The sequence below is a fragment of the Callithrix jacchus genome, chromosome 2 (assembly GCF_049354715.1).
Source record: "Callithrix jacchus isolate 240 chromosome 2, calJac240_pri, whole genome shotgun sequence".
Lineage (NCBI taxonomy): Eukaryota > Metazoa > Chordata > Mammalia > Primates > Cebidae > Callithrix > Callithrix jacchus.
In genome coordinates, this window is record NC_133503.1 from 190,318,880 (window position 1) to 190,342,394 (window position 23,515).

General features: G+C 43.4%; 1 long non-coding RNA gene across 3 annotated transcripts in view; it reads right to left on the bottom strand.

Moving 5' to 3' along the window:
* Positions 1-5,538: 5,538 nt before the first annotated feature.
* LOC108590699 (uncharacterized) overlaps positions 5,539-23,515 on the bottom strand; it is a 32,757-nt gene continuing 14,780 nt past the window's right edge. For 2 of the 3 annotated variants that reach the window (XR_013532352.1, XR_013532354.1), the window contains exons 4-7: positions 15,747-15,895; positions 13,735-13,817; positions 10,439-10,536; positions 5,539-5,694 (exon numbers count right to left, since the gene is read on the bottom strand). This is a non-coding gene — a long non-coding RNA (uncharacterized LOC108590699). The remainder of the gene's footprint in view (positions 5,695-10,438; positions 10,537-13,734; positions 13,818-15,746; positions 15,896-23,515) is intronic. The other variant, XR_013532353.1, reaches the window with a different exon arrangement.

Consider the following 23,515-nt stretch of genomic DNA (forward strand, 5'->3'; position numbering starts at 1 on the left):
CAGTCACTGAGTTTTGGCCAATCAAACGTAGCCAACCGTTTGAACCATGTGCAAATAAGGCACATGCCAACCTGTAACCAATCCAGCTGTTTTATACCTCACTTCCATTTCCCATACATCACTTTCCTTTTTCTGTTGATGAATCTTCCACCATGTAACTGCGCTGGAGTCTCTGAGCCTACTCTGGCTTGGGAGGCTGCCCAATTCACAAATCATTCATTGCTCAATGAAATTCCTTTAAATGTATTTATTTATTTTGAGACAAAGTCTTGCTCTGTTGCCCAGGCTGGAGTGCAGTGGTGTGATCTCGGCTCACTGCAACCTACGCCTCCCAGGCTCCAGTGATTCTCCTACCTCAGCCTCCTGAGTAGCTGGAACTACAGGTGCATGCCACCGCGCCCAACTAATTTTTGTATTTTTTGTAGAGATGGGGTTTCACCCCAGGCTGGACTTGAATCCCTGAGCTCAGCAATCCTCCTGTCTCGGCCTCCCGAAGTGCTGAGATTACAGGCATGAGCCACTGCGCCCAGACCAACTCCTTCAAATTTAATTTGGCTTAAGTTTTTCCTTTATCAACCATAAACAAACCCATATACCTTGCCCTCGAGAAGCCATGTTCTTGTTAAATATATACGATAGGTAGGATAGGTACCCCAAAAGCATACCAAGCTTAACTCTCTCCCAAATTCTCATGACCCCCACTCACCAACCTGTTTCAGCAGGTATCAGAATGATTCTAATGCCTGTCTCTTCTCATAACTCCTGGTTAGAAAGGCTTCAGTGCTTCTCCCGGTGTTCATGGTGGGTAAAATCTATGTTTCATTATGTAGCACACAGGTCACCTTTTCAGTGAGTGTCCTTTCTACAGGCATCTTTTCCAAATCAAGACCTGGCTGCCCCTGATCGTCCAGGTCGTCCTGGTCTCTCTCTGCTCCACTGGACTCTTGCCAGTGCAAGAGTCATTAACAGAGTTAATGACTGGGGATGGATAAAGGAGAAAGGGATAAAAAAAGAGATACTAGGTTGGTGAAAAGCAATTGTGTTTTTTGCCATTTGAAAGTAATGGCAAAAACGCAATTACTTTTGCACCAACCTAGTAACATTCATGGTGAGATGATTACTATCTCAGTGTGATGATCATCTAAGAATTAACTGTATAGATTTATCATTTGTTTTCATATAAAGTTCTACAGCTTGAGAGTTCCTGTGATTCACCAAGGATTGTCACATACTTGATTATAGGCTTCAGAAAATTTTTATAAAATAATATGATCTTTTCATGCCTATCTGCACTGAGATACTCAAGTTTCCCAGGATGATGGGAAACTTGTTATTTCCTTGAGTTAAAAAACATATATATATCATAAGCCCATGAAATGTGAATGGTGATGTTGTTTTCCTTTATTTATTATTCCCTTTATTTTGGCATCTTTCTCAGACACTTATTTTGTGTTAGTGGTGATGGTACTCATAAGTGCACTAGCGTGTCACACATTACCTGTCGTGTATGAAATCTCATGCAGGGGACCCTCTATATACGCTTGAGTATACAACCAATACATTAAAAGGATAAATACCCATCTAGGCTGCTAGGTTCAGTTAATGAAGCTGATATTATCAGTTTTATGTCTAATGAGCCAGCTGCCTGAACAGGGTCCCATACCAGCTTTTTACCTTGTTCCTCTGAACGCTAGTAATCCAGCACAACGGTAATACATTTTCACAGGGAAAAAAACGGAGAGGAGTTTCCATGAGCAAATAAATTTGAGAAAGATGGAGTTATAGATATATAAAAAGCCATCTTCACTGCAGGACTTCTCAGGGCCTTTATGTTCATGTGTATTGTGATTCTCCTTCCATAAGGAGACTATAACATGCATAACATGTAGTGTTTCTCCTCCTCCCACTCCCACCACCCCTTGTTTTGTTTTGTTTTTTTCTTTTGCCAGCGTGATGGTTAATTTTATGTATCAATTTGAAGAGTGTTTTTGGATGAGATTGACATTTAAGTTAGCGAACTTTGCGTAAAGCAGCTTGCTCCCCATAATGCGTTGGTTCTCACCCAAGCAGCCTGAACAGAACAAAAACACTGGCCTCCCAAAGCAAGATGGAATTCTCCAATAAACGGCCTCAGAACCTCACCCGCACCATTGGCTCTGCTGGGCCTTGAACCTGCCAGTTCATATCACACAAATTTTGGACTTGCTAGCCTCCATAATCACATAAGCCAGTTCCTTATAATAAGTCTCTTTGTGAGAGACACACACACACACACACACACACACACAGATGCTCTTGAAGTGATGATGGGGTTATGTCCCACAAATTTAAAATAACATTAAGTCAAAACTGCATTTAATACTTCACAAACCAAAGTACAAAAATTGTTAAGTCAAACCATCAAAAGTCAGACATGGTCTGCATGCATACGTATCTTCTTTTTTCGTGAAATAACTATTAACATTTCATGAGACACTAGAGTTCCAAGAAGAATAATCCATTAGGGAAATGCTACCATAGACCACAGCCTTATAGAAGCTCTGGTGTCTCACAGACAGAGAATATTGGTAGGAAGGGAATCTAAAAAAAAAAAAAACCCTGAAGAAACGTAAAGCAATTATTTATCACTACTGGTTGTCAAGTTTTATGTCATATTACTGGGTTCATTCACAGGATAATTTTTATATTACTATATAATTGTTAATTCCTTCACACACACTTCAAAAAAAAGTAATTGCAACACAAGTATAAACACAATCCCCAGAATCCTTCTTTTTTTTTCATTTGGCCCACCTATATTCCATTATATACATGTCACAGTTTTTCTTTGAGCATTACTGTACAGGTGTGGCAAGGGCACTGTCTATGATACAATCAAATGCTGACAGATGTTCCATTTCAGTGCCAGACATCTGGTTTATCTCCTACAGTAAGTACTGACTGCACTCCCACCTCTCCCTGTGCTGAAAGACAACTCGCGAAGGTATTTTAACTTGTTTTCCTTACCCACTAGCAACAAATAATCTAGTCATTGGGTTAAAATATACCAGGCCAGGCATGGTGGCTCACACCTGTAATCCCAGCACTTTGCGGGGCTGAGGCAGGCAGATCATGAGGTCAGGAGTTCAAGACCAGCCTGACCAATATGGTGAAACCCCATCTCTACTAAAAATATGTAAATTAGCTGGGCGTGGTGGTGTGCTCCTGTAGTCCCAGCTACTCGGGAGACTGAGGCAGGAGAATCACTTGAACCCAGGAGGCGGAGGTTGCAGTGAGCCAAGATCACATCACTGCACTCCAGCCTGGAGACTCTATCTCAAAAAGAAAAAGCACATACATATACATACACACACACACACACACACACACACACACACACCAGTTGGACAATACTAAGCCAAATATAAATCCTTCGCTAAAATGTATGATAAAAAACATAGAAGACTCTAGGTATTTCAGCAACTCAATTATCATCAACTTGATTTCAATCTTAAACAAAAATAATTTTCTGCTAAAGTTGAAGGGAAACATTCTTTCTCTATTGGGATGAATTATTTCAGGCACTGACATCCTAAGAATAAAATAACTACATGATTACAAAATATTCATAATGCCCAGGAAGTCCTTCCACTGGGGAGGAAAGGTGGGTGGAATTAAACATTGATTTATCAACTATTTTTAAGTAAAAATTATTGGTTCTAGAAAAGCTCACTCTGCTACAGCAAATCCTTGTGGAGATTTCTTTTCTAACAATATAATATAGTAGTATACGCTCACATAGAGCATATAGTTTCCTTCATTTACATATACTAAAAAATGACTTGCTATAACACAATTTTTTTTTTGAGACAGAGTTTCACTCTTGTTGCCCAGGCTGGAGTACAATGGCATGATCTTGGCTCACTGCAACCTCCACCTCCTGGGTTCAAGCAATTCTCCTGCCGCAGCCTCCCAAGTAGCTTGGATTACAGGTGGCCATCGCCACACACAGCTAACTTTTTGTATTTTTAGTAGAGATGAAGTTTCACCATGTTGGCCAGGCTGGTTTTGAACTCCTGAGCTCAAGCAAGCTGCCCACCTTGGCTTCCAAAAGTGCTGGGATTACAGGCATCACAATTTTAAATATATTAAAGAAAAGATGCTCGTATTAATCCATTCCTGCATCTATATAAAGAAATACCTGAGACTGGGTAATTTATAATAAAAAGAGGTTTAGGTGGCCACAATTCTGCAGGCTGTACAGGAAGGTTGATGCTGGCATCTGCTCAGCTTCTCGGGAGGCCTCAGCAAACTTACAATCATGGCGGAAGGTGAAGTGGGAGCAGACACAAAACATGGCCAGAGCAGGAGCAACAGAGAGGGTTAGGAGGTGCCACACAATTTTAAATGAGCCGATGTCACAAGAACTCACTCACTATCAAGAGGGCAGTGCAAGCGGATGGTACTAAACCATTCATGAGAAATCTGCCCCCATGATCCCATCACCTCCTACCGAGCCCTACCACCAACATTGGGGGTTATGATTCAACATAAGGTTTGGGTTGGAACACAGATACAAACCATATCACTGTTGAAATTTTACAAAGTATTACTTTGAATGATGGTAGCGTTTTTGGCCAGACTAGAGTAATAAAGCATTAGGCTACGTTAGCCTTCATGTCATACGCCCCTGCAGAAAGGTTGGCAGCTCTAATGGATTAAACAGGCCTATGGATAGATAGATAAGGTTGGAACCCTTCACAGATGGGCTTTGCAGTCTAGGAGGAAGGGGTTGAGATGCAATCCTCCACCAGGGATTATATGAGATCTACCCTAAAGCTGGCATCCTTTACATGAGTGTAAGAAAAAGGCAAAAGAGAAAATGTGGCATTCAGAAGCATTATCCACACAAAGCTGATCAGAAGGAAGGGTGTTTTTCCAATTAGATAGAAAGCTTGGTCATACTTTCTCTAGGTCATTAGGCATCATATGATGCTATTCAAACAATGGCTTTGCTGCTCCCATTCCAGCCAGAGTGATTATTCAGCATTTCTAAAAGAGCACTACACTATTATTGAGATATACAATCCTTTTCTTTTCTTATTATGTCTAGATTTTATTAAGATGGCTATAAGATATTAAAACAGTTGCTATATATCACCATATGTAAATTTTACAATGATGAAAATGGTCCTTGAAGAGAAGTTTAAAATATTTTTCAAGTATTTTTGAGTCTCCAGCAATGAAAGTAACTACATAATGAAAAGTGTATTCTTTCAATTCAGGATATTTTATAGGAAAGTAACGGGTCTGGGAAAATCCTTAAGGCAAATAACTTTGCTGTGATAAAAATTACAAGACTCAGAAAGAACTACATAATGGCATTTCTCATCTAATAGCTTCTAGCTAGAAAATCAGGCAGGCATTTCCCAAAGGTTGATAAGAGGTTACTCACCTGTCGATTTCTCTTAGCATCCAGTTGAAATAATGCAAGAAAAACTAGACTAGAGAGTATCTTTCCCTAAAACCTCTTTGCCTTAGAGCAACTCTAGGGCTTACCATTACCCACGAGGCCATCACTGAGAAGAGACAACCCCATCCTCATCCCTGGGGACCCACTCATGGCTACCAGCAGGTAGGGGTGATAGGGAACACACAGACAGGATGAACCTTCCAGTAATGTCTGCCATCGAAAATGAGGCCATTTTGCAGTGCCTGAAAAATAAAAGTGATAATGCAGAGAAGGATGGAGAGATAAATGATTTTTACAGAATAGTTTATAACAGCTATTATGAGCTACTTGTCATCTGTCACTGGGAAAAGAATCTTTTATAAGGGATCTATGCAGAAAGAACATCACCTCAGAGAACTTAGGATCATGACTTAATTCAAACCTAGAAGTGACCATTGGTCTAAGGATATGTTTCTATGCATTATTCTACTGACTTCAGTCCTTTGTGTGTGCAGGAGCTGTCTGTCATCTTTGTTTTTGTTCTGCATCTGGAGAGGCAGATACTTAGGGGAGAAAAGATGCTCAAAACCGCCAAGTTCAATCCACTCCCACTGAGATTGAAACCCACATTCACTGACTACTGAGCCTATTCAAACATTTACAAGGGCTTTTCCACATTCTTTAAAATTTTAAATTACTCTTTTGACTTTTTGATAATTTTTAAAACTCTAAAAATCATCTATGAGGCAGTATAACCATATTGTTTTTTGTTAGGTGACTATTTGCACTTGGAAACATGTGTCTGCCATGAGATAAAGATGGCAATCTAATTTGATCACTGAAAAAAGGAGAGATTGGATTTAGAAATTATATCCATACATAAGTTTTAAATGTGCCAAAAAATTATTATATCAAAATATACTTAAAACTTGAGGAATCCATAAAATGTAATATGGAAACCCTGATAGGCTATGTTGCCTACCGAGTTATTTTGTTGGCATACCCTGAAACACTAAATTTCTGCTTCCAGATGCCACGAGGTCATTGACTTAGAACCATTCTCTGTGCTACCTGTTTTCTTGAAAGCTGGTAGTTCTTAAGGGTGAGGCTGTTCAGCATTCTCATACTGTGCCCCAGGAACCACAGCTGAGAAGGCAGTGAGGCTTGGCCTCACCCACCTGGGACCTAAGTCCAGGTCACCAAGCTAGAGCTGATCCTACCTTTGACTTCTTGTGCCTACATCTAAATTCAACCTTCAACCCACCCTTCATAAAGCACCAGTGTTGGTTTTAAAATATATACTGGCTGCATTCTGAGCATTGGATATATGCATGAATAGACACATTGCTAAAACAGCATAATCTGACAGTATATACATTCCCTCCTCTGCCCATCAGAGAAAAGAAAGGCCCCTTTGCACCATTAAATTAGTTCAAAGGAAGAATGCACAAAAAAAGAAATGATTGTTGTCAAAGAAAGAACCCTTCACTGTGTAGGAACAATTTTTCCCTCCAGATTTCAATTACGGGACACATAAGAAATACCTTGTTACTGCTTTTAACACCCGAGTTGAAACCCTATAATAAACTCCTTTTGATGTTTCAGTCACCATTAAGCAACTTACTCATTTTATGCATGCTACATGTGAAAACTACAATATAAAGGTAAATGAGATGGAACTCCTTCTCTCAAGGAAAAGGAGAGAAGGAGCTTTTTCCTACTCTAGAAAAGAAATCAGCTTTGTGCCTGTCTGAGTATATTCCAAAATAGGAAAATGGAATCAAGTGATGTGTAGTGACCATAGACAGTGTGCTGAGGGAGGTAAAAGCAAAGGAGATTTTTCCAGAAATCAGAGGCAACCGAGGCTTGACCGAATAGACCCTGAAGTCGGGCAGGAATTCAGGAACAAACCAAGGCTGAGCAGAGAAGGACAGTGAGGAAGCAGGAATGAGACCCAACTTCAGAAAGCAAAGCTTTGTTCACCAGACAAACCCGGGGAAGTAACTTTATTCTGTACATGTTCATGAGAATAACGCTTTCTGTGGCTACCAGCTTTTGCAGCTTAATCATTCTCTGCAGGAGACCAGGGAAGTGAGATGAGCATCTCCACAACTTGAGTACCTTGCTCATTTGTATGGAATTGAGTTATATGGGGCCAGTCTACCGTCTTATCACCCCGAACATGCCCGATATAATCTGAATTAAATTGGGCAGGCCGCACGGAGGAACATCTGCCAGCGGGAAACTCTTGGGGCGGCAACTACATGGGGCGCAAGAAGTCATGAAGGCCTGGGCCAGGTGGTGGCAGTGGGACTGGAAGCAGCCAACGAAGATCTCTGACAATAAACTTGCCGTAATTTTACTCCGTGAAATCACAGAAAAGACAGCAATAACATCCTGACCACAACAGAGAATGCAGTCCCACCAAACGGGGCTTTTCTTCCCTTGATTGTTCAGCGAAGGAGCCAGATCCTGAGCACAGACCGTCTGAGGAAGGCCAGTTCCCCACTTTTTGGCTTCTTTCCCTTCACTCCTCCCAAGCAGGAAGCAGGCTCCAGAACAGCCTTGCTCTTCATGGCACAAATGCCGCCATCAGTCTCCACTGCTGACATCTATGGTGGGTTTGCCATAGCTTACCAAATACTGGGCAGGGGCAGGGGAGATGGAATTTATGAAGAAATAGAAGGCATGAGCCCTTTAATGTCCTTGGGAATACGCAACCCACAGACTGAAAACAAGTGAACCCTTTCAAAGGAAAAGATAGTATTCACAGCAATAAATGCTTAAGATATACCAGGCACTTGGCAAAACAGTGAACACACATCATCTCTTTTAATAGTCACGGTCATCCCTTTTGGTAGGCATTGCCACGTTTTGTCTAAATTCTAAAGATGTTCATTTTTTTTAACATGTTAGCATGCCTGGAAGTTGAGTGTGTTTTGCAATCAGTATGTGTTTTAAAATAAACAGGCAGGAACTATACAGTGAGATGTTCTATTTATGTATGTATTTATTTGGTCTGGTTTGGATTTTTTCTCTGAAAAGCTATTATTAAATAATGATCATCTTAAAGTCAGTGGTGTCTTAGGATGAAGAAAATGTAAGATATTATCCCCATCTTAAAATGAGACTGAGGCCAAGGGAGTTAAGAAGTCTTCCCACTAGTAGATCAAGAAAATCCAGCCATCTGTCTCAAAGCCCCCACCCTGAGAGGCACTCTTAAATGGCATGAGAAATAATGTATCCCCCTGCAAAAAAAGAAAAACAAACAAAAACAAAAACTGCATGCCAGGACACTCAGTCACCGCACTAACCCCACCCTGCCACCAGCCACAGCATGTCGGTATCCATTTACTCATTTGCAAGCCTCAATTCAGCACCTACCTGGCAGGCATTGTTCTGGTGGCCACACACTTTTGGTGATAAGAAAAAGCTGTCCATTCCTGCCTAGACCTCATAGACCAATGAGAGAGACAGACGTTCAACTCTGATGACACATATAACCATAGAATTACAAACTCTAAAGCATCACAAGCAAAACCACCAGATGCTGTGATAATATGATAATATAAACCAGAGTCCAGACCTCATCTGGGGCATCAGGGCAGCCTCGCCTGCAGATGGGGTTTTGGAGTTCCTCTAAAGGATTCCAATAAGACTGGACAAAGGAGGGTACTGGAGTGAAATGTGCTGAGTCAGGAGCGATTTCCCGGAGGAAGGAGACCATTCTAGGCACACGCAAAAGCCCCGAGGCTGGAGGAACATGCTGTGTTTGAGAGCCAGAAAGAACGTCAAGGAGGCTCGAGGGGAGAGTTCTCAGGAGAGGAAACCAGACAGGCTTGTGGCTCATGGCGAGGTTGTAGCTATTTATCCTCAGAACAGTGAGAGGCAGCTACTTTTTTACTTTAAATGTTGAATGGATGGAAATCCTACCATTGAGTGTGCAAATAATTCTTGCCTTATATAGATACAAGTTTAAAAGCAATGCAGCATCCCAAGGTAGAATGTTCTTTCAAAATAGTTGAGGCTTATGTCAACAAATTCCCTGGAATGTGGGTGATAACAAATATCTGTAAATCTTAACAGGCCAGGACTGAGCCATATGATACTCATCAGTTGCCCCTTAACCAGAATCAATTTCACATGGGGAGAGGTGTTCCCATTTGGAAGGGATTTTTGTCAGTAATGGTGAACATCAGGGCTGGATTATGACAGTTGGAAGGGGCCAGCCACTTAGGGTGAATCTGTGGCTTTGCTGAGTATTGTGCCTAGCTTCCTATAAAACAGCGAACTACCAAATAACGGGTTGTCCTTCCTCTCTGAAGGCCTGCAGTACAAGTGCCAGCTGCGGCGTAGGAGGAGGTGAGCAGTAACAAGACAGGCCTTCAACCTTATGACTGGAAGTGACTGAAATCATCGGAGGGAGCGGGGTGGCTCTGAGATTCCCACAGGAGCAAACATTAGGGAAATCGCCCACCAAGCCTGTTCTCCTGCCAGAATCCACTCCCTTCCTGAGGTCTGAACCACTGCTAGAGGAAATCCAAAAGAAAACAAGCCCAGAGGCCCAGGAAAAACAAATTTGCTTAGAGGTGGGGTGAGTTTAGCAGACTTGATACCCAATTAAAGAAACTTGAATTGATTCATCCTTTTGGGAAACCAGTTTGACAATGTGTATGTGCCTTAAAAATGCCCATACATTTTCATGAGAGATACCAGGCAATGTTGGCAAAAAAAAAAAAAAAGCCCATACATTTTTAACCTGTCTGGCTCGCATATCTTCCTAGAAATATATCTTAAGGATATACTTCTTAAGAAATAGATATAGACAGATATAAGTTAATATAAATATGGGCCGGGTGTGGTGGCTTATGCCTGTAATCCCAGCACTTTGGGAGGCCGAGGCAGGCAGATCACCTGAGGTAGGGAGTTCGAGACCAGCCTGACCAACATGGAGAAACCCCATCTCTACTAAAAAATACAAAATTAGCCAGGCATGGTGGCACATACCTGTAATCCCAGCTATTTGGGAGGCTGAGGTAGGAGAATCGCTTGAACCTGGAAGGCAGAGGTTACAGTGAGCCAAGATGGTGCCATTGTACTCCAGCCTGAGCAACAAAAGTGAAATTCCATCTCAAAATATATATGTAAATATAATATTAAATATATCTATATAGAAATAGAGAGAAATATAGCTTAAGAATATATTTCTTCTCAGCAAACTGACACAAGAACAGAAAATCAAACACCACATGTTCTCACTCATAGGAGGGTGTTGAACAATGAGAACATATGGACACAGGGAAGGGAGCATCACACACTGAGGTCTGTCAGGGGGGAAATAGGGGAGGGAAAGTGGGGGTTGGGGAGAGATAGCATGGGGGGAAATGCCAGATATAGGTGATGGGGAGGAAGACAGCAAATCACACTACCATGTGTGTGTACCTATGCAACAATCTTGCATGTTCTTCACATGTACCCCAAAACCTAAAATGCAACTTAAAAAAAAAAAGAATATATTTCTAGGCGGAGCGAGGTTGCTCACGCCTGTAATCCCAGCACTTTGGGAGGCCAAGATGGGTGGATCACGAGGTCAAGAGATGGAGACCATCCTGGCCAACATGGTGAAACCCCATCTCTACTAAAAATACAAAAATTAGCTGGGCGTGGTGGTGCGTGCCTGTAGTCCCAGCTACTCGGGAGGCTGAGGCAGGAGAATTGCTTGAACCCAGGAGGCGGAGGTTGCGGTGAGCTGAGATCGTGCCATTGCATTCCAGTCTGGGTAACAAGAGCGAAACTCTGGTCCTAGCTACTCAGGAGCTGAGGTGGAAGAATCGCTTGAAACCAGGAGGCAGAGGTTGCAGTGAGCTGAGATTGTGCCACTGCACTCCAGCCTGGTGACAGAGCAAGACTCCATCTCAATATATATATATATTTCTAGCATTTCTTCCTAAAATTTCCCTTTTAACAAAAAACAGCCCCAAAATCATTTCTTTTCTAACAAAGAGTAACCTAAAAAATCAAGCTGTTAACATAGATAAGCAAGCCAGAAGCTTGCACGGGTGAATGCTGGCTGCTGTGCCAGTAGATAAGGGCTACCCGGGGTGCAGGTATATTCAACATGGAGGCTCCAGCTTCCTTTTTCTTTGTCACCATGTGTACAGTAAATAAAGGCAGCCACGAACGGTGGCAAACGCCTGTAATCCCAGAACTTTGGGAGGCTGAGGCAAGTGGATCACCTGAGGTCAGGAGTTCAAGACCAGCCTGGCCAACAAGGCAAAACCCCATCTCTACTACAAATACAAAATTTAGTCAGGTATTTCTGTAATCCCAGCTACTCAGGAGGCTGAGGCAGGAGAATCACTTGAACCTGGAGATGGGGGTTGCAGTGAGCCATTGCACTCCAGCCTGGGCAACAGAGTGAGACTCCATCTCAGAAAAAAACCATGGTTCTGGCCAGGTGGAGAATCTATCTGCATAATAAAAGATTAGGGTGAGGGTGGCCAGGTTTTCATACCCTATGTAAATGACATACCTAGCTCTAACCAGTTTTTCACACCCTGTGCAAATGGTACACCTGGTCCAACCAATCTTTTGTGCCCTATATAAATCAGACACTGCCTCCTCAAGCTCATCTATAAAACCCTCTGCATTTCACTGCAGAAGCAGCAACGCATTTCCCTGGGACGCCTCTCTGCCGCAAAGAGCTCTTCTCTTTCACCTTCTTCAGAGCAGACTTCTGCTCTGAACCTCACTCTTTGCGTCGGCATCCTAGTTTTCTATGGCCGTGAGACAACAAATTTCAGGTATTTACCCCAGACAACAACGCCGCTTCGCAGGCATCCTCCAATCTGCCCCTCACCTTTGCACCAATAGCTTCCACTGATTGCAGCTACATCCATCTAGGGCATTTTTCCTGCTGTGCCTCCTCCAGAAGTAGTAAACATTCATTTGCATAATATGCTGAACACAACCACCTTATCAACTTGTTTACTTCTCACAACGTTATGACTTAGTACCATTGTTATTCTCGTTTTTCACTTGGGGGAATAAGGCGTAGAGAGGTCAGGTAACTTACTCAAGGTCACACAGCTGGTAAGAGGCGGAGCTGGACTCAAACCCAGACAGTGTGACTCTAAAGTCCACACCATGATATCCTCTGCTGCTTCCTATCCTTATCTCATTTCCCTCTTTATGGCCTCGCCTCTCCCCCGCCTCAATGGAGAGAAGCAAGGGTGTCCTGGGTCCGGACTCTGACTCCATCTCAAAAAAAAAAAAAAAAAAAAAAAAAAGGGCCGATCACAGTGACTCACGCCTGTAATGTAGTCCCAGCTACTCAGGAAGCTGAGACAGGAGAATGCTTCAATCTGGGAGGCAGAGGTTGCAGTGAGCTGAGATCACATCAGCCTGGGCGACAGAGAGAGACTCTGTCTCAATACATATATATTTGCTTATTCTTTCCAGCCAGAGTCCTTGTCTCCTTTTAATTATTGAAACATTCACAGATGTGAAATGCCACCAGATTTGATACTTGACTATTGCTAATTTCAACTTTATTTGGCTCAGGAAAAAAAAAAAAAAGCCACTATACAACAGACATCATAAGCTCATTACATGGCAAGATCGTTTCAGTTGCTATAATCTCATACAATCTGCAGTTGCTCTAAAGCTTTTTACTCCATAAAGGCAGCTTTTCTTTTTTAATTTTTGCACTGCTTAGCAGTGAATGATAGTTATACTATCATGGTGGTAAATACTGCTTCCTAGAAAGTGTGTCAGAGTTTCTTGGGTACAATGATTCATGGCTCACCCAGGGGGCAATAAAGATGAGGTGAGCCACACACTAAGCCCTTCCCGGGCTCATGGTACATGCCTAACTACATTATACTCTGTGATCCACCGCACTATACAAGAATTTTTTTTTTTTTTTTAGGTGTTGTTTCATTCTTGTCACCCAGGCTGAGTACAATGGCATGATCTCGGCTCACTGCAACCTCCGCTTCCTGGGTTCAAGCAATTCTGCCTCAGCCACCTGAGTAGCTGGGATTACAGACGCCCACCACCACACCCAGCTAATTTTTGTATATTTAGTAGAGACATGGTTTCACCATGTTGGCAAGGCTGATCTCAAACACCTGACCTCAGGTGATCCACCTGCCTTGGCCTCCCAAAGTGCTGGGATTGCAGGCATGAGCCACTGTGCCCGCCATACAAGGATATTCTTTTGGCAGTCATGAGTACAAGATCAATTCTGTTGTGTAGGGCTGAATGTTGTGAAATGTGCATAAGAAAAGGATTGCAATTACCTGTATTTATCATGTCAGTCATTCTAATCATCAGACAATGATATGAACACAGTGAAAAAGACATCCCTCATACTCTCTTCTTCCTGAAATAGAGAAACTATAAGAATTCCATCAGCTCATCTGCCACTCCACGTGGAAATGGCCCATTTCTGACGACATCGTGGGAGTTTTGCTTTTTGGTTTTTGTGTTTATTTTGGTTTGGGTTTTTGCTTCAAGGTAGATCAACAGGTAAAATCTGGCCTCCCCATCCTTGTTGAATATCACTCTGGGCATCCCCTTCTTGTAAGACTCTCTCTCCCTACCCCTGTTCTCTCAGCTAGGCAGTGCTCTGTCTTCCTACACCCAACCCCCTCCTCACTTCCTATCCATCCCCCTACCCAGAAATTCTGGCTGCCCCAGAGTCTCCTAACATTTCCCAGAAAATTAAGTCACCTGTGTTCTATGGCCTGAATGTTTATGTCCCCCCAGAATTCATATGTTGAAACCTAATCCCCAAGTCAATGGCATTAGAAGGTGAGGTCTTTGGGAGATGATGCTGTCATGAGGGCTCCATCTCAGGAATGAGATTGGGGCCCTTATGAAAAAAAGTCTTGGCCGGGCATGGTGACTCACACCTGTAATTCCAGCACGTTGGGAGGCCAAGGCAGGCAGATCACCTGAGGTCAGGAGTTCAAGACCAGCCTGACCAACAGGTAAAACCCCATCTCTACAAAAAATACAAAATTAGCCGGGTGAGGTGGTGCATGCCTGTAATCCCAGCTGCTTGGGAGGCTGATGCAGGAGAACCACTTGAACCCGGGAGGCAGAGGTGGCAGCAAGCTGAGATCAAGCCATTGCACTCCAGCCTGGGCCACAAAAGTGAAATTCTATCTTTAAAAAAAAGGCCCGAGGGAAGTAGTTCACCTCTCCTGCCATGTGGACGCCACAAGAAGGCACCATCTTTGAGGAAGAGAACAAACCCTCACCAAACACCAAATCTATGGGCACTTTGATCTTGAACTTCCTAGCCTCCAGAATGATGGGAAATAAATTTCTCTTGTGTCAAAGCACTCAGTCTATGTATCTTGTTAGAGCAGCCCACAGGGACTGAGATAATGAGCTAGTGGGAGAAAGGCACACGACACCCACATCCTCTCTCTTCCCATCCAAGTCACCCTAGCAGGGTGCCCATTCAAACAGAATTTTTTTCAAAGACAAAGCCCTCAATCATTTTGCTAAAATAAAAGGGATGGCCCTTTCATGAATTTTAGGTCCTATTATACAGGACTACTCAAAGTAAGCTGGGCACAATGGAAAGGGTGATATTTATGAGTAGGAATTTTTATTGCAGTCTCCACTAACATCATCCATTAAAGGCGCCTCCCTATTTGCTTCAGAGGCCCAGGACTTTCTTGCTTCCTCCTTTCACAGCGATCATTCTCAGGAGTTGGGATTCCACAGCAATCTACATAAAGTGGAATTTCAATTCAGAATGATCAGTTCATTTTGCCAAGTAAGAGCACCTAAAAAAAAAAACAACTACAAGTTCTTATCACCATTATTTCATTTATTTATTTACTTATTTTTGAGACAGAGTTTCACTCTGTTGCCCAGGCTGGAGTGCAGTGGCACGATCTCAGCTTACTGTAACCTCCACCTGCCAGGTTCAAGTGATTCTCCTGCCTCGGCCTCCTGAGTAGCTGGGATTACAGGTACACACCACCATGCCCAGCTAATTTTTGTATTTCTGGTAGAGACCATCACCATATTGGTCAGGCTGGTCTCGAACTCCTGACCTCATGATCTGCCTGCCTTGGCCTCCCAATGCTGGGATTACAGGTGTGAGCCACCGTGCCCAACCAATTTTATGTTCTTATTTTCCTCACATCAAAGACTGGTAAGTCCTTGGTCCTAAGCCGGCACTGGACCATAGACCAAAATTTGGGAACCATTGCTCTGGATATCAGGACGGTCAGCTGAAGCTGGGATCAGACACCGACATTTTGCAGGTAATAGTCAACATAAAATTCACCTTGGGTGCATTTCCTCATTCTGTCATTCCGAACAGTTAGGAAGAGTTCAGACAGTAGAGACAAATACCCCTGCATCCAAGGTTCAGCTCCCCCACCTGACAAGGGGTGACCCAAGTAGCTGAACCTCTCTAAGCTGCCATTGCCATGTCTGCAAAATGAAGAGAAAGCAAAAATTCACCAAGTTGTTAGGATTAAATGCGGATTAGCAAAGGGTCTTTGCTTCAACAAATTTATAACTATTAATATAACTGTTACTAGACCAGAGTGTCTATGCATATGCCAGACATTTTCTAAGACCCCTGACTACAGGGTCTAGAGTCTCCGTTTTGCCTTCAAGGAGATAATGCTCTGAAAGGGACCCACAAAAGGGTGGCCAGATACAGGGAAGCCAGAGTTAGGGTAGACGCAGATACTGGAGGCCAAGGAGATTATAGAGCAGTGGTCCCCAACCTTTTTGGCATCAGGGTCCGATTTCATGGAAGACAATTTTCCATGGATGGAGTAGGGGAGGTGGGTTTTGGAATAAGACTGTTCCACCTGGGATCAGCAGGCGTTAGTTAGATTCTCATAAGAAGCGTGCAGCCTGCATCTCTTGCATGCACGGTTCACAAAAGGGTTTGCATTCCGATGAGAGTCTAATGCCACTGCTGATCTGACATGAGGCGCAGCTCAGACGGTAATGCTCACTAGCCTGCCACTCACCTCCTGCTGTGCAGGCCAGTTCTTAACCGGCCACAGACCAGTGCAGACCCACAGCCCTGGGGACTGGGGGCCCTGTTACAGAGGATTGAGAGTGAGGAAAAGAAAATAGAAAAAGAGAGGCCTCTCAGAGGAGGTGGAATCTAAGGAAAATCTTACAGGACACAACACTAAAAAAAAGCAAAATTTTCAATGAGGCTTTCAGTTGAGAATCAGACCAAGTCATCCTGCCATGCCTAAAATGTGCAGATTGAAGTCTGGCACACTAAACTTCCTTCTGTTATCCTGGGTCACCACATTAACTGCTTGAAGAAATGGCTTTCCTCAAAGCAGTAATTTTCCTTTGCCTCCCTGGCTCTATTCTACATGAGTTGCCCTAAGGAAATTCTTCTCTGTCGCTTCTGACCTGAAGAAGATGACGCCTGGTGAGGTGGCTCATTCCTATAATCCCAGCACCTTGAGAGGCTGAAGCAGACAGATCACTTGAGGTCAGGAGTTTGAGACCAGCCTGCCCAACATGGTGAAACCCCGTCTCTACTAAAAATACAAAAGTTAGCCAGACGTGGTGGCACACACCCATAGTCCCAGCTACTTAGGAGGCTGAGGCAGGAGAATTGCTTGAACCTGGGAAGCAGAGGTTGCAGGGGGCCAAGATGGCTCCACTGCACTCCAGCCTGTGTGATGGAGAGAGACTCTGTCTCAAAAAAAAAAAAAAAAAGATGAGCTTTCAGTGAAAAAGGAGAGAGAAGTTGCAACTGATAGTTTTCAAGAAATTCTGGGCATAGAGTATTTGAATGACTGAATCCCGAGTGCTACCTCGATCCTGCCACTCACAGTGTGGTCCCCTGAGCTGTAATACTGACATCACCTGGGAATTTGCTAGAAATGCAGAATTTTGGGCCCTGACCACAGTGGCTGAATCAAAGTCTGAATTTTAACAAGATTCTCAGAGGACTGGGAAATCCATTAGGGTTTGGGAGGCACTGCCTCAGCCCAATTCTTGGTGAAAAAAGTCAACAACTGGACTGGATATGATCATCGTCAGAGCCTTTGTCTTTACCTTCATTTGATCCCATTCATTGCTCCTCTAGATGTCTTAAAGGATAATAGTGAGGGAACAGAGAGAACAGCTCTGCCCTAGAGGCATCTGACTTAAAATTACCCTATATTATGTTACAAAAGAACAATGGAGTTTAGAAATATTTACTTGGCTCTAGGCCCATGATCCTTAGTTATATTTCCAAACAACCTGTAATTTCTGGAGCTTTTTGTTTGTTTTATTCTTCTTGTTCTTGGTATTATTATTACTTTTTACAGAGGAGAAAACTGGAACTCAGAGACATTAGGGGACTCGCTGGGTTCACACAGTCAGTCCAGGGCTCCTTCTTCAAGCCGAGCAGCCCACCATTCACCACAGCAGAGAAGATGGTCCCACCTGCACGACTCAGATGGCCCGTGGCCCAGCATCAACCAACTGCAGAACCTGTGGCTCCTATTTCCAGACCCTTCTTTTCCATTCCGGTTACCAGCACCCTTGTTCAGTCCACAGTTCCTAAACTGCCAGACAGGCCTACTCCTTGCTGCTTCCAATTCTTTGCCCTTTAAATCCATTTCACACACAGCCGCCCAAAGCCCAGCTTCATATCCCCTCAGGAAGTAGTTCAGAGAAGCAATCCACAGGGTGCCATCCCACAGACAAGGACTATGGGACTCATCCTTGTATTCCTCATAAGGCTACTGGATGCCTTACAGAGTAGATAGGCTGAATACAAGGGGGTCCTAATGAACAGATGAGAAAAGCTACTACTGTCTCTGGGCAAGAGACAGAGGCAGCCAAAGAGGCGGGACTGCATAAGTGGACTAGAAGCATCCTGGTGGAACAGAGGGCTCGAGCAGACTCGCTGGCCTAAGATAGGAGGAACCAGAGCAGGGCTCCCACTTTTTCCCGTAGCTGGGAAGCTCCAAGGGTGAAAAGAATGAATGCTGAATGGCAGCATTCTGGTTCAGCACAGAGAGAAGGGAGGCATTTGTAGAATCATGTAGGCATTGTGCAAGGGACTCCACATGTGGCACCTCTGATTTCCCAGGAACGGGACATTCTGAGGTCAAGATTAGGATTCACTTTTCACACGTTCAGACTGAGCTTAGGTTAAGGATAATTGCCAAGGTCTTGTAGCCAGTCGGTTTCCACCCAGGTGTGTCTGATCCAGACATTCTCTTCCACTCTGCAGTGGCCCTAGACACCACAAGGTGAACCACCTCATCCTCTATTTGTTTCTATAGACGACTTACACATGTTTATGATATTCTCCTGAATGTGGCGTTGTGTGCAAACACTTAAGACATGGACATCAGAGGAAGACCACACCCCAAACCTCTAATTCCTTCCCACCACCTTCAGGGTAACACGGTATAGTGAGTGGGATGGTGATCCACTATGGTTCACCCCAATAGTGATCCATAAATATGTGTCCCCAAAATATGGTGACCTCAAAACATATATTCAAATCCTAAGCATCAAAACTTGTGAATGTGATCTTATTTGGAAAATGGTGTTTGCACACATAATTAATGATCTCAAAATGAGATCATCCTGGATTTAGAGTGGGTCCTAAATCTAATCACAGTGTCCTCATCAGAGAAACCCAGAGACAGATTTAACACACAGAGATACAGGGGAGAAACCAAATATAGACAGAGCAGAGATGGGATTTACACTGCCACAAGCCAGGGAATGCCTACAACCACCGGACGCTGGAAGAAGCAAAGGAAGATTCTCTCCTGGAGCCTTCAGAAGGGGCACAGCCCTGCTGCTTCCTTCATTCCAGACTTCAAGTCTTCAGATGACAAGAGACTGAAATATTGTTGTTTTAAGCCACCCAGGTTTTTGGTAACTTGTTGTGGATGCCCTAGGAAATGAATTTACACTGAAATTAAGAATCTCAACAGGCGTGGTGGCTCACACCTATAATCCCAGCATTTTGGGAGGCAGAGGTGGGTGAATCATTTGAGCTTAGGAGTTCGAAACCAGCCTATGCAGCATGGAGAAACCTCGTCTCTACCAAAAATACAAGCATTAGCCAGGAGTGGTGGCATGCACCTGTGGTCCCAACTATTTGGAAGGCTAAGGTGGGAGAGTCACTTAAGCCCAGTAGATGGAGGTTTCAGTGAGCCAAGATTGCACCACTGCACTTCAGCCTGGGTGACAGAGGGAGACTCTGTCTCAAAAAAAAAAAAAAAAAGAATCTTTTGTTTTAAAACTATCATCTAGAAAACTGTATTGGCACCAAGGGCCTATAAACCTATGCTCTCAATCCATTTGGCTTTGGATTGGGGAACCCAGATTTGAAAAACTATGTTTAGGGTATTGAGACATTTTAAGAACACACAGTCAGAAACTAGTATGTATAAAGTAGGGCAGTTCATTTGCTACCTTTTTTTCCTCAAAAAGAGAAAATTCCTTTTCATGCAAATATTTTGCAGTGAATAGATAACACTGTTTAGGAATGAGGATTATCTGTGCTGTTCCTATCGTAGCCTAATTAGCTTTTCTTTAATGTGCATTAAGCATCCAAGAAATGAAATGAGAAAGAACAAACACGAAGAGCTTAGGTTTCACCCACAAATCTGTTTTGTAGCCTGCAATCTGGCAGAAAAGCCTACAAATCTCCCACTACATCTTTTTGGTGTAAACAATTCTTATTTTCAGTCTTCCTCTCTCTCATGCCAAAAAGAAATTTTTAAAGCAATCATGAGCTAAACCCAAAGGTAAGTGGTAAGGCAGGCTTCTCCTAAACGCTCTCCATTATCCCCTCTCTGGCCTCATTTTGAATCATTCTCTCTGAAAATTCGGCAGGAATCTATCACCCTGCAAATAGAGGTGAAGCGAGTGAGGCTCCTTCCCCAGTAATCTTCTCTGGAGCACTGCTGCTGTTTACCTGGGAGCGGAGGTAAAAGCCAGGGCTCTACAACAGGTAGTAAGAAGGGAAATGTGTATCTCCAGGGTAGCCCTGGGCATGAAGTTGGCAGCCTCTGAGGTTAGAGACCCTGGGTGTGAATCCTGGCTGTGTCACTTGATGGTGTGGGCCCAGGCAAGTTGCTGGTTTTTTTTTTCTTAATTGACAAGTAAAAATTGTATATAATTATGATGTAAAACATTCATATATGCACACATTGTGGAATGCTAAATCACACTATTTAACATATGCATTACCAGGCTGGACACAGTGGCTCATGCCTGTAATCTCAGCACTTTGGGAGGCCAAGGCGGGCAGATCACTTGAAGCCAGGAATTCAAGACCAGCCTGGACAACATGGTGAAACCCTCTTCCTACTAAAAATACAAAAATTAGCCAGGAATGGTGGTGCAAGCCTTTGGTCCCAGCTACTTGGGAGGCTGAGGCAGGAGAAGTGCGTGAACCTGGGATACTGAGGTTGCAGTGAGCTGAGATCATGCCACTGCACTCCAGCCTGGGCAACAGAATGAGACTCTGTCTCAAATAAAATTAAATAAAATTAAAAAATATATATATATATACACACACACACACACACACATATATATACACACACATATATACACACACACACACATATATATATACACACACACATATATATATACACACACATATATGCATTACCTTACTTACTTTTTTGTGGTGAAAACATTTAAAATCTACTCTTTGACATACTATATATGTTAACTGCAGTCACCACGATATACAATGGATTTGCTGAACTTATTCTTCCCATCCAAGTGAAGAGCTTTGCGTCCTTTGACCAACATCTTCCTAGTCTTTTCCCTAATGGTAACCACCATTCTACTCTCTATTTCTATGACTGACCTGTTTGCTTTTCACATATAAGTAAGATCATGTGGCATTTGTCTTTCCGTGCTGGACTTATTTCACTTAATATAGCATTCTCCAGGTTCATCCATGTTGTAGTAAATAATGAGATGTTCTTCTTTTTTAAGGCTGAGTAGTATTCCATGGCATTTGTATACCATACTTTTTTTATTCCTTCATCCATTGATGGACACTTTGGTTGATTTCATATCTCAGCTATTGTAAATAGTGCTACAATGAAGATGTAAACATCTGTTTGATATACTGATTGTACTTCCTTCAAATAGATACCCAGTGGTAAGCGTGCTGGATCATATGGTAGTTCTATTTTTAATTTTTTGAGAAGCCTCCATACTGTTTTCCATCCAGCCTCCATACTGTTTTCCATCCAAGCCTCTCTGAGTCTTGGCTTCCTCCTTTGAAAAATGAGGAAAATGGATGGGCGCAGTGGCTCACATCTATAATTCTAGCACTTCAGGAGGCCAAGGCAAGTGGAGCACTTGAGGTCAGGAGTTTGAAACCAGCCTGGCCAACATGGTGAAACCCTGTCTCTACCAAATTACAAAAAAAAAAAATAGCCAGGCCTGGTGGTAGACACTTGTAATCCTAGCTACTTGGGAGGCTGAGGCAGCAGAATTGCTTGAACCTGGGAGGCAGAGGTTGCACTCCAGCACAGGCCACAGAACAAGACTCCATCTCAAAAGAAAACAAAGAAAAAGAAAAACAAGGAAAATAACAGCGTCTACCACATATGGTTTTGAGACGAATGAAATCCACATTGCCAAACCTTGTGGTCAGTTCTCAGTACTCATCACACTCAGTTTGTTAGCACACTTGCTCCATTTGCCATCAAAATAAGTACTCTCTGATTTCCTCCTACCTCCTTCAGCTCGCATCAGCATCCATCCCTTTCCTATGGAAGTTGGTTCTTGGACCTCACATCTCCTCCCTCCTTTGTTGGTCATCTAGGCCTCTGACCTCAGGGACAATATATCTGCTGATGGCTCCTAAATCTCAATCTCCAGCCTCCTCTCTGAGCTCCAGACTAGTTTATGCACTCAGCTCTGTCTATGACATCTCCACCTGACGTCTGGTGAGCAGCACAAAAGCAGTACATCCACTTCAAATGCTTTTCCATCTCCAGACCAGCTCCTCCCTCAGGCACTCATGTCAGGAAATGGTACCCCTAGTTTGAGCTCCAGCCAAACACTTAGATGACATCCTTGACTCTTCTCTTGCTCTCACACCACATTCAAGTCCATCAGCTATTCTGCTGCCATTATAACTCCAGAGAAGATCCAAAACCCACCATTTCTCACCTGCTCCAGTTTTAGCTCAAGCTTCAAGCCATCATCTCTTCCTCAACTATTGCAGTAGCCTGTGAACCAACCTCCCTGCCTCCTCCCATCCCTTCCCCAGCCTCTTCTCCACCAAGCAGGCAAAGCAATTCCTTCAAAACCAATGTCAAAATATGTCCCTGCTCAACAGTCTCTAGCGGCTTCTCCATTTCACTGGGATCTGGCCCTGATCCCCTATCATGCATTGTGAAGCCCTTCCCAGGCTCAGGGCCTGTTGTTGACTGCCTGCAAAGCAGACAGATACCTACTCAACAGAGTGACCTCCTCTGGGATCCCCAGCCCCCTCTCTCATGCCCAGATTTATTTTCCTTCTTAGCACTCATCTCCTTTATGTATGTATTTGTTTGTTGTCCAACTCCCTCCTAGAAGCAAATTCCACAAGAGCAAGGACTTTGTTTTATTCATTGCTGTGCCCTTGGTACCTGGAATGCTACTTGACACATTAGTAACTGCTGAACAATTGGATGAATGAATGAGTGAGGTGACCCATGTCAAGCACCCAGCATAGTGTGGCACACAGCATATAAGTAGTAAGTACTACCTGTTGCTGTGCTTGTTCTTATTTGTATGACTAATTATCGTTTGTCCAGGAACTTCATGCACCTCCTGGCCCTTCACCTGTTTGAGCTCTTTCACTGTCATGCCCAGTCTTCTCCACTGGGACTCTGAGAACAATAAGAAGAAAGAAACAGATTACTACGGCAAGAAAGAATGTCACTGGCTAAGCCTCCTACATTGTCACTGAGTCTGCTTCTCCCAGATAACACACGAAAGGTGGGGTGAAGGTTGGACTCAATGGATGGCAGAATCGCCATTGAATGCCCTGAATGTACTTTTGGGGCACCCACAATTCAAATAATC